This window comes from Alligator sinensis, unplaced genomic scaffold, assembly GCF_000455745.1.
Source record: "Alligator sinensis unplaced genomic scaffold, ASM45574v1 scaffold1043_1, whole genome shotgun sequence".
NCBI lineage: Eukaryota > Metazoa > Chordata > Crocodylia > Alligatoridae > Alligator > Alligator sinensis.
In genome coordinates this window covers 222,479-235,229 of record NW_005842576.1, presented here as the reverse complement: position 1 = coordinate 235,229, position 12,751 = coordinate 222,479, and the positions used below count along the sequence as shown (strand labels likewise).

Below are 12,751 nucleotides of genomic sequence, written 5' to 3'. Positions count from 1 at the left end.
AGTGAACCTATGTCTACTCAATTATAGCTCAGTCTGGCTACATGCTGCCGATATAAACCCACATTGGAAAAAAAGGGCACTGAAAAAAAGCATCAGGTGGATGCTGGAGGCAATAATGAATTCTATTTTTTAGCTTGTATTGATACAACAGCAATTGATGCCACCTTTGGTTATAATAAATCTAGGGGAGAATAATCTAGTTCAGTAACCACTAAAATCAACAGGAACTATAATTACCTCAGAGTTCCATCTCAGAGTCATGCAGTGCTTGGCCCATGTTCCTGACAAGGCCAGGTACAGCAAGACTAAGGCTACAAAAATGAAAATAAAGCATCAAACACAGAAATGGGGACTAATCACAGTGAAAGCTTAGACCACCTGGATCCTGAACAATGAATGAGATGTCACCAATTGTATCCCACAGCTCAAGATGTTATTGCTGTGCAGTCCACTATCAATTACATCTTTGCAAAATGACTACACTCACTTTTTAGGTGTCTAGGAAATCTTACGAAAAATTGAAGATGGTTTTCCAACAGGCCCTTCTCTTTACCCAATTTTCCAGCTGAGTTGACTCAGGCACAAAGAGGTCAAGAGGCTTACCCAAGGTTTGAGAGTGAATCAATGAGTAAGGTCAGATTAGATCTCAGCCTTCCGTTAGCTGTTCATCCATTGCTGTAACTGCTAGACCACCACAACTTAAAAAAATGTCTTTATTCCAAATGTCTCACTGCATCCCAGATAACAAAAATATTATGAATGTGCTTTAATAATTTTTTTAAAACATCCCATCCATGTAAGAATTCAAATGTTAGATTAATACAGTATATGAGAATATGCTTCAAGAGACTACTCCCTTACCACAATGAATTCATTATTCACTCTCTCTCATAAATCCCAGTCAGAGTATTATTTTACTACAACTTTTTTAAAAAAAATGTAAATGCACAAAAATAAAAATATACAGACCAAATCCTGGAGTCCTCACTCAGGTCAAGCTCCCTCTGACTTTAATGGCATTTTGCCTTGGGTAAGGGCTTCAAATCTGGCCATAAGTTAGTATGATGATACTATGGCACAATTGGCATATTTACATATATAATATTCCCTGAAATACACTTGAGAATTCAAGCAGCAGTTAAATTCAAGAGAATGGTTCAGCTGTTTCTGAAGGGAGCAGGCGTTTTTAGAGCATAATGTTGTGCTAGCTCTCCTAACCAGCGACTATATAATTTAATTGATACCAATTGCCAAATAAAAAAAGAAAATCTCTGCATGGACTTCCTCCTGAATTTCTGCATATGGAGGCATAAGTTTACCAGCCTGGTATGCCCCATGCCCCATTCCTAATAAATTTTCTACTTTCAAACTGGCTCTGAGACCCTAGTTTCTACCTCATCCCACAACAGACCTTCTGAAAACACACTAACGGGACTTCTCATATTGATGGTTGCCCTGGCATGCCTTTCCACACTCTCACATGGGAATTTCCCACTACAGAGGGCAGGCATTAATTTGTAATTATGTATTTTCCTCTTTTGAGGTGCTTCAAAGACTAGTAGGGGGATAATTTATGCAACCCCATAGCATTTTTCATCCCCAGCCTGTCTTACAGACCTATGGAGACATGGAGAAGAATGTGGGGAAAAGGGTATACTATTGCATTACATGCTAGAATCATGCCCTGTGCATGGATCAGGCCCTATATAAATTAGATGTGCAGGCACACTTTTAGAAGCACTTCAAAGATTACTTGCTATAATCTTATTCTCTCAAAACACATCATATAAAAATACAGTATTTTTTTCAGTGGGGACCACTGCTGGTTTGATTTTATTTTGCCCAAGTTCTAGGATTCTTCTTGACATAATAACATCTTTGGAGCACTGTTGGCAAAGCTCAGCAATCAGGAAGCTGTAGCTCATCAGTTCCAAACTAGAGATCAAAGCAAATTAGTAGCAACATGAAAAGATTGTACTGAGGAATGGACAGGATATACTTAACAAAAAAAGAAAAGAAAAGAAAAACAAGCAAAAATCTGGGAAGAAATGGTTTTGACTGGAATGTAAAAGAGTAAAAAACAAGCAAACAAACACATTGGACAGCAGTAGTAAAAATATCTTTAGAATCAGTATCTTTAGAATTAGGAATCACATGTGTATCATTCAAAAATGTAAGCACTATATTATTGAAAGTGAAAATGTAATTTGGTAATCTATGGCCCAGTCATTTTTGTTTACATTATTAAACAATTAGTTAAATTAAGTCGTGTGAAATTATATTGATGTTTCTTTTCCACTTCTAAATCAGTGTCAGTTTACAGATGAAAATGACAGACAAAAATCAGTACAACTGCAGAGGGTGACATAAGATTAGAACAAAAATTAGGAACTTCTAAAATGAGATCTGCAAATATAGGGCACTAAGCAGTTCCTCATTAGTTCATCCTGATGTCTTTCTCCTAAAAATACAGCTTGTTAAAAATACAAGTTTTATCTTCATTATGACTCAGAGGTTCCTGCTTATCGTCCTTCAGGCTTCTTTTTGTCATGGATTTGCCTAGGATTTTTGTATTTTTGTCAGACTCATGAGTGCAATCAGTTTCAGTATTCTTCTGACCCTTTCAGGATATACATTTTCATCTTTCCTAAGAGCTTGACTAAATTTGAATTTCATTCTACAGCAACATGAGTTATTTTGCATTAAAGTTTCTAGTGTTCATAAACAAGATTTTTTTCTTGTGAATCATTCGGCATTTTAACATGCATTATTGAACTTACTTTAGAAGCAAGTTTATTGAGACATGGCATGAATTTAGCCACACGAAAGAACATGGAAGTAAACAGCCACTCTTAGTGCAGCACTGGGCATAAACCAGTAAACACATATACAACAGAGAGCTTATGACAGAGCTTATGTGCCTAGTATGAGACTTGGGGGAGCTGCATTAAAAACTTTTGGGGTTTAGCATGCATGGGGAGCGCATGCTGCACTTCTGTGTCACCCACTAGGACACAATCATGGAGAGTCCCACTAGGACAATATGGACACACCCATGGAGAGTCCCTCACCCCTTGCTTCCCAAGATCCCTATCTTTACCCCACATTTTGACCCCCATATGTGCACATATTTATAACACTGAAAACACTAACTCATGTAATAGTTCATTTGATTTTTAGTAATTTACTGGATATTAACTTTGAACAAAATATGCATATCCCATTGTTGTAATGCTCACAACATTTAACTTGGTGTATTAATTGTTATTTATTAACAATCATCAAAAATGTCTTGACATTCATGGTTTTGAGTCTGCACAATTCATTAAAATCCCGACCTTTAGTGTCATAAAATCCACACAGCACTATATTAAACTCCACATGTGCGCTGTAGTAAAGTCTACACATAAAGCGTACTAAGATTCCCACAGGCACTATGATAAAATGCACACATGAAGGACTGTAAAATCTTTGCAACAGTACACATATGCATAAGGCATGTGCAGCAATAATAATTAAAAACTAAAACAAAAGCATATACATTATTCACAAATGCCCTCTCACCTCAAAGTAGGATTACAATGCATTTCTGATTCTGTGACTTTGAGTAGCTGCAACATTTTCAAGAGACCTCTGCTCTGGGTATTCAAAACTTTCAGTATGTCTCCCCACCTTGTTTCTCACAGCCATCTACAGGAAGGTAGTGCAGAAGACACCTTGGAGATTTACGGGTTCAGAGAGGTATAAGCTTTCATAGGCAGCAACCTACTTTGTATGATTAACAGCATCTGATGATGTAAGCTGTTGCTTATGAAAGGTCATGTGTCTCTGAACAGGTTAATTTTTAAATTGCCACCTTGCCTTACCTTATTCCTGGTTTCAGACAAACACAGCTCTATAGCCACCTACATTTTCACAATTCCCTGGCTCCTCCTGGAGTCTCAGGTACCTGTGACACTTTGGTCTCTCATATGCTCTTCCTGTGGCAAACATACCTTAAAAAATATATTTTCCTTTAGAAACAGTCCCTAGGATAGCTCTCATTATTGCAGAGAGATACTCACATTCCCTCTCTGATAACTGGACCTACTTGCCAGCACAACTTGGGAGCAACTACTTTCAATCTTAAATGTCCATGATCATAACTTTAATAAGCTCCTCCTTCTGAATATTCATCAGGCCATTGTACTGGACTGAAACTTTGGGTCTTTGTTGGGGTTACTGGGGTTGGGAGGAGTTTCAGCATTAATTTCCTAGCTCTGGACATCAGGGAATATACTCCAGGTGAACACCCCATGTCTGCCAATCCTCTTGGCAGTCTAATTGTCTGGACTCTGACATTTTGTGCTTTTTCCAAACTGCCCAGGAACTACTGCATGCTCTCAGACTTCCACCAAAGCTGTGGACTGTCTAGCTTAGGAATATCTATTTCCTTCTTTGTCGACTACATGGCAATAAACACAAGTAACAAACTCCACACAGGAATTTCTAAATGTTCACATACTTTACTTATAGAGAAGTCACTAGAAATATACCAATCTATAGGGGAAAAAGAACAAAACCTTGCATGCAAAGCTTTTCTACTTTCTCCCCGCTCTGAGCACCTTTGGCTTTTGGTCAAGTTCTTTCAGGGGTGTACTTCCCCTCTCACACCCTTTTCCTCTATTTCATCCGTTTTTTGTCAGAAGCTCTCTTTCACCTTTCCTCCCCTAAGATAAGCTCTTTTTAGCTTGAGGACTTTCCATTGCTCCAACTCTAGCCCTTGCAGACAATCTAAAGAAACCTTACCTTTTTTTTTTAAATTTAGACACTCTTTTTAGCATATGCATTTCTTACCTGAGCTAAGTCAGTGTTAATGATATTTTGATCTTCCTGTATCTGCTTCCATACAGGATTTGATAAAGAATAATTGATTAAATATATACTGAATGTTAGAGTCATCTGAGTTATTAAAATCAGTCAAATTTATAAATTTTACAAAGACAAATTCCCCAAACTGTCACATGCAGTTCAGTGGGACACAGTAGAAGAATCCTGCATTACTATATAGAATTTTAGTCTGCCACTGTCTTAAGCATCCCTATATCATCACTGACTTCCATAAGAGTATTGTTGGTTAGAGGGACAGTGGGTGTACCTACTGTAATGGTATATGCTGTATTCTGCAGCAACCTTTCTTCTCATATTTCAGAGTTGAAAAAGGCCTGTCAAAAAGGGGCTATTATGAAAGGGAATTTGAAGACATTCATAAACATCTAGACAGAAAATTGCATTTTCAATATGAGAACCTCAATAGTTAAGGCTACATTTGGGAGATCACTATGGCCCTCTTATTTTCTGCTTACGCTGTCAAAGTTTGAATTCATGTTGGGTTTTTGAGCAATTCAAACAAAGGATACTTTCATAAACATCCATTTCATAAACTACAGCATATCTAATTCTTTGGGTTCTGAAGGCTGAGCTGAATGTAGTGTTTGTAGTCTACTGAGAATTTGTCTGGAAAACATAAAACAATCTACTAGGTAAGTTACAAAGCTGTTGACATAGGGAATGAAAATGGAAATTGTGTAGTAGTCTCCTACATCTGTAGTTTTATACTATACTTTGCCTGATGTTTGCTGATTGGTGCAGTATATCTTGATGTTAGTATCCCATTTCAGAAATGTTCTGACATTATCTATTTGGCAGTTTGAAAAATAGTATAAAACTCCCAATGCATTTGAGCATACGTTTCAACACAGCAATCACAATATCCATTTTCACTGATGCAAGAGGCAGGTTAGTACCAACTTCAAGTAGCTTCATTTCTAAGACTACAGTATGTGATTCTAACATATTATATATATGGCAGTATAATGGCTAAAAAGGCTAAAACGATGAACTACCTTTATTTTTCAGTGCTCCGTGATAAGAGGTATCAGATCATTTAGGAGGAAGAAGCAAATTAATGGAGGGAGATCTGTGAATGAAATAAAGAAAAATATTGTCAATATGATTTATATGAAAAGAAACCATAAAAGTTTATTCATTTAGGAAAACAGAAGTATGAACTGCATTTTTCCATGTTATTTAAGGTAATTACAAGAGACTGGTAGGTCTCCAAATTGACTAACAATGATGAACAAAATAATAACAGTTGTAAAGGACAGGCAATACTGTGAATTGGTTAATAAGTCAATAGCAAAAAGTATGTAGTAGAAAGTGTTTTTTGAATAAATGTACAAAATACTTGAGTCCCACTGGAAGTTGCCAGTAGCTGCTAAAGAAAGCTCCATTAAATATAGACCTCCAGGCCCAGTGAATCCAATGTGAATATTTTCAGTGGCCTTTTTAAAGAAAATTTTAAAACAAAAGTTTTATTGTAGTAACAGGACTAGTAGTTTATTTACAGGTTTCACTAAAATGATACAGTATAATTAACAATAAAATTAAATGTTATATATTAATAAAATTATATGATTTGTGGTTATAGTTAAAAGTGTACCATCACATTCACATAATTTAACCAAAAGTAGAATTGATAATATATGATGATACATAAAAACAAATAAAATGAAGCAATATAAATAGTAGAAAAAAACATTAAAAATAGGGAATTGTATTTGCTTTGACCCTTTTTGCAAGTAGAGTATGCACCCACAGACTAGAAGACAGGCTGTAAATTGTTAGAGAGGAGCCAAATTATTTTTGCTTCATTAGCACAGAACTTAAAATTTTACACTCATGAAGAGATCCATTTGCCTCTTATTTCTTCAAAGAATGAACTAGACCACAAATAGTGCATCAGGTCACTGTGCCCGCTTGGTCTCGAGAATGTGCTTGTGTGTGGCCTTGGTGTGTGCGCCAGGTATTGGCTGCTCCGCGGGTTACAGCAATCTCTGAATGAGCCCACGGTCACCCCGGGGAAAGTCCAGGGACTCTCCTGCCATGACTTTGACGATATCTTCAGTGGTAGATTCCCTTTCAGTGGGCTCCCTCAGATTGGCTGCAATCCTCGGCGGGTATCTGTGAGAATCTGCCTCCCCTACACCCCAACCATGCGCCAGCCTCTAGGATGGCCCCTTGGTGACAACACAGCTTGCCCTCCAGTGTCATCTCTTCCTGCTTCTCTCGTGGGGAGGGAGATGATAGGTTCGTCTCAACCTCTGAGCTCCTGGGGCATCTTGACTTGCTCCGGCCTCCTGCTGGACCTTTGATTAAGCCTGGCTGTTGGCCATGGCTCTTCAGTCACTCCTACTTCAGAGTGCCACTTATGCCCCTGCCCTTACCTCAGGGCCTCCTGGGGCTGGTCCCCATCAGAAAGGAAAAACAAAAGAAAAACAACAAAAGGATTTCAATAGCAGTCCAGGGTAGGGTCCTGACCCATCCCCCCCACTCACGGATACATTGTTTTACAGTCCTCATCGTCCCCTGATGTTGTCTGAGGTCCTCTCCCTTGCTGAGGACCCTTCCTGATGCTCCGGCACCCTGTCCCCCACTGCATGCCGGCGTTGTGCATGCCTGGCATGGGAAGCACCCTTGCCGTGCGCCTCCTGCGGTGTTTCCCTGGTGTCTCCCCTGATGCTGGCTTTTATTCTGGCCAGGCGGTGTCCAGAGATGAAGTCACCCACCCATGCCGGCTCAAGCCAGAAATAAACATGGCTCACAAACCGCATGGCTGTTTTGTTCTGGTGCAGCTCGTCTACCTTCTCTCCTCCTGCAACAGGTAAGTTTTCCCTGGTTTTAGGGCTTTTTTTGTAGAGGCGGGCTTTCCCGATCCCAAGTCCCACCACGGGAGGGGTCTCCCAGTGGCTGTCCCCCTGGGACAGTCACCTATCTCATTCTTCCTGCAAAAACATATCCTGCCCACATGTTGGGCTCACCACCACTTCCCCATGATGACTACAGATCTACTAGTCTTGTAATGGCCTCCTGTTTGTGGTTTTTGTACTTAAGATAGTTTTCTAGGCAATAAGAGTGCTTCATTAATTTCAAAAGAGAAGTTTTACCATACTTTTATCCCACAGCATTCTACTCTGGATAAAAAAACCCGTTCCAATTAACAGTTTCACTTGAAATGTGAACAAGCATTTTCCAGGAATTTCTGGAACAGGGTAGTCAAGAATTATGTCAATTTCTGCAAACAAATGAAAGATAGGGCATATCAAACCATCAGTCTTTTATGCTTTTGTCCTAGAGAAATTGGCGCCAATCTCCACTAATATCTCTTGCATTTACATGGGTTGCTACTAGATTTCCCTAAAGGCATTAGTGACTGGCAAACAACTTCCGGCACCTTGATTATAGGAAATGTTATTTTCTCCCTTATGTCAAGCTACTTCATAAGGACTGAAAATGTTTTGTCCATTAAAATGCATTTTTTCAAGTTACCCATAAATTCCACAACTTACCACATTTCAAACCACCCACTTTCCTTCCTCTCCCAGCCCAGGGATTGTTTGTGTTCCTTCTGGGCACATTCTGATTCCTCACTTAGGTTATGTTTGTAGTCAGGCTGGACCTAATCTTCCCAACTGGATACAAAGCTTCAAAAAGTTTAGGATTCTATATCTGGGGGCTGAGTCCAACCTGTTACAGAGCCAGTGAACAGTTAACATGCTCAGATTCATATTGAAACTTTTTCATTCTTTAGGAATGTTCTACTTCAGTTTTAGTTCCCCAAATCCACTTTTAAAAATAGTCCCATTCCTTTCTTTTTGACTCTCCTTTCTTTTTGGGCATGAAAAGAGATACTTAATAATTCTTTACCATAATCAGATTTTTTAAAATTTATTATTTTAATGACCCCTAGAACTTGAAAAAAAATGCCCAACAAATTATGAAGAAGTCCAATTAAAATCTACCTTCATCACTAGAAAGAAACCATAATTCACAGTAGAGAATTCCTTCTACTTAACACAGGTGAGCAGATATACTTTGTGGGCCTTATTTTCTATTGTCTTGTACCATGTATAGTCATGCGTGCCATTCCGATTTGATGATAATTGATATTCATTTTGGACAAGCATAACTAACTATTCAAATTTCAACACACTGAGGAATACCACAATTATTACAATAGAAGTTTTCTTTAATAACTTATTGACAATTGTCTACAGACTGTGGGTGGCCACATCAGTGCTCCTGCTAGTCACTATAGCCAATGTCTTTTCTATCATACAAGCCTGCAAATTTTTCTGAAACCATCTGTTCCTGCTAGGCGACTGCCCTTTTGCCTTTGTCCCAGCCCTTCCACCCAGTCCTCATTTTTCACTCTCCCAGCCAGCGGACACAAATTGTATTCCACAGCATCAAAAAGAAATTTCCCAGAAACACACACACAGGCACATGCTCTACTTCTCAGTAACCCAGGTGCACACTGCTCAGCACTTCACACCAATTAACGTATGTAGGCAAATTCCCAATAATGCACTGGAAAAGTCTAAGTAAAGAAGATATTCATATTATTATAAGCTATTAAAAAACAGATTAAAAATAGTTTTACATGCACACATATGCACAATCACCTTCAGGACCAATTAACTCACAGATTGTGCACAAACAAAAAGCTAGATATGTAATGACATTAACTATGCAGTTACCTATAGCTGTTTTTTCTTTCTGATGGTTATGAATGTGAAAAAAAATACTAACTTGTCTGCTCAAGTGAATGCACATAAGGATACTTTGTGGCATTTTTCCACAATTGGGTCAGAGGCATTGGGAGGGCCACAGCATATAGGGCAGGGGTGTCCAACCTTTTTGAATGTGGGGCCGGATCACGAACTTTTTATCACCCAGTGGGCCGGTGAGCCATATTCAAAGACATCACAGGAAGTGGTATCATATCAGGAAGTGATGTCACGTGACCTTTGACACCAATGAAGTTGCAGGGGTTGACATGGTGCTGGTTGACATAGCATGCATGCCCAGGTTGACACGGTGCTGCAGGAGCCACTTGGCTACAACCAGGTTGACCTGGTGCTGGAGAAGCCGCGGGGCCAGGCCGGGGTTAACCTGGGGCCTGCCTGGCCTGCTGGTGCCATGCCAGGGTTGACATGGTGCTGCAGGACCCGCCTGGGCATAACCGAGTCGGCACCGGCCAGGAAAAGCAGCATGCAGCTGAAGCCAGCTTCCCATGTGCTGCTAGGGACAGGAGGAGACCAGCCAGGTCTGCACTGGCCAGCAGAAGCGGCGGCAGAGCCGTGTGCCGCTCGGGACTGACCGGTGAAGGCTTGTGCCGGGTGCAGGCTTGTCCCGTCCCAAGCAGCACACGGCTCTGCTGCCGCTTCTGCTGGCCAGTGCAGACCCGGCCAGGCTCCTCCCGTACCAGCCGCAAATGAGAAGCAGCCCCCTTGGGGCCTCGCGCGTGGGCAGCCGGGCCCGGAGAACCGCAGCGCCCGCGGGGAGACTGGCCGGGGCAGCGAGCAGGTGCCGCGTTGCTGTGGGACAGGGCAGTGGGGCTGGCTTCAAGCAGGTGGGTGAGGAGGCAGGCGCGGGCCGTCAGAGCCAGTGGCTGCTGCTTGCCCTCCTGCGTGGGGCCGCTCCCCCAGCCCCCAAGGGGGTAAGCAGCTCCCATCCCCTTGCTGCTGGCTGGGGCCCATGCGCCAGCCTTGCCTGCCTCACCGCGGCCCCGCCCTGCCTGCCTCACCGCGGCCCTACTGCCACCGCAGCCCTGCGCTTCGCACTGCCGCTGCCACGGCTCCGCTCCCCTGGGCCCTGCGGGGGTAAGCAGCTCCCCTCCCCTTGCTGCCAGCTGGGGCCCATGGCCCCGCCCTGCCTGCCTCACTGAGGCCCCACTGCCACCGCGGCTCCGCACTCCGTGCCACTGGTGCAGCCCCATCGCAGCAGCTCCGCGCTGCCACCGCCGCAGCTCCGCGATCCACGGCGGCAGTGCTGCTGCTGCCGCGGGCCAGATAAAATGGCTTGGCGGGCCACATGGTGGCCCATGGGCCATATATTGGACAAGCCTGATATAGGGGAACTCCAAACCAGATCTTGACAAGGCAGAAGTTTCCCCAGTGCACAGGGGAGGATGGCGGCGCCTGCTTTGTCCTGTTGTGGCTGACTCTTCTCTGGGGGCAAAAAAAGGCTGGAACACCACCATGTCCAAGTTTCCTTCCTACCCAGAACTGAAAGATTTGTGCTATGGAGTATATTTGTGAGCAGCATAGCAGTTTCCCTATACTGAAGCAAGGAAAATCTGCACGTTTGTTTGGCCTTTCCATGGATACTAGGTTACTTGGGCCTTCCATTGGAACTGTTCAAGGGCAATACATAATGTATGTAAACCAAGTACATTTCCAGGGTACTCTCACTGCTACTTAACGTTTGTATACAGAAGAAGTCCAGTTAAGATCAGGCTCTGCTGAACTTAACATAGGAAGAGAGAAACCTCCTACAATGAAAGTTCACCTACCAGTCAGATGACACGTGTCCTTTTTGCTACTGAAGACGAGTGGAGAAAATTAGCAGCATCCTGAAGAAACACTCCACATTGGCCTCTTACTAAACTGCCAGTACTCATTAGCTACTTCAAGTTAGGCTCTTTGTCTATCCAGTTATGTTAACGAAGGGTTGGGGTCTTGTAAGATGTTACTAAACTTATCCTGGATTCACATACAGAAAGGTAGCTACTTTTCACCTTTCACCCACTTCTGCCTTTCACTCTTGACTGGCAAAGCAAACTTGTCCCTTTCTCAAGTGCAGGTTTTGCCAGTCATCCATGCTGTAATTATCTCAACATCAGAATGCTACAATCAGCTGTATTTAGGACTCCCGCTGCAGGGCACTTCTACTGCTACAGAGTAGACAGCTCATACTTTCAGTAAGGCACACTGAGAAAGGGATAATATACCTGATATATAGAGGTCTACTTAAATCATGGAGAAACTAAATAATTTTTGCGGGATGGTCATGGCATAAATAGCAAATTCTGCAGATATTTCTTGTATGTGCCCTGGTGCTGCCCCCATTGCTGATTGGTGGACAGGCCCCATTGGGAGGAGGAGGAATGAAGGGGCAGCCACCATCTTCTCTGCTGCCCTTTGTGCCGCCCTGCCAGCTAGTATCTTCCCCCAACAGGCAGGCTCTGAGGCTGGGCCATAGCAGTAGCAAGGACCACTAGGGAGCCAGCATGTTATTCTTATTAATTTTTTTAAGTTGACTTTGCAAACAGTCCCAGATTTTGTGGTTTCCATGAAATCCAAGAATTTCAAATCGAGTAGACCCTTACTGATAATTCTCTTCAGGGTGACATCTACAGATTCCTAAGTGGTTCAGTGATGTTAAAGAGTAGCTCTTCCCTTCTCCCGACATCATATCTACTTTTGCAGTAGAACTCAAGATACCAAGTGGTGCAATATGTCCAATAACTGTCCTTGGGACAGACTGTGCAGAAGGTAGTGTGGTCACTGATGGGTTCTAGACTCTGACATTTTCTTCAGCCAGAGATATTTGTGAATCCAAACTTTAATGCCTTTATCAGGGAACTTATGGCTCATATTTCCTATACAATGCAGCCTCGAAGTTTCCTGGTGTTATTTTTTGTGTTCGATTCTCATAAGGAAATTAGTTTGGTGTTGGTTTCTTATATTGAATTGCTGACTATCTTCTTGACCTGGGGAAAATGGCTACTCTGCACTTGATTGATTTTATGTTACAAGAAAAGTGCATTATAAATAACAGTGGTAATAATATATAACCAGAGAAAATGAAATAATCATTTCTTGGTATGAAGTATACATAATACACAAGAAATTTAAAATACTGT

The 12,751-nt window shown here is 41.8% G+C and overlaps 1 long non-coding RNA gene across 1 annotated transcript in view; it reads right to left on the bottom strand.

The window, feature by feature from the left end:
- The window catches only part of LOC102381838, a 19,640-nt gene extending 13,712 nt beyond the window's left edge, over nucleotides 1-5,928 (bottom strand). Inside the window, exon 1 of the long non-coding RNA XR_324836.1 lies at nucleotides 5,886-5,928. This is a non-coding gene — a long non-coding RNA (uncharacterized LOC102381838). The remainder of the gene's footprint in view (nucleotides 1-5,885) is intronic.
- Nucleotides 5,929-12,751: the final 6,823 nt, after the last annotated feature.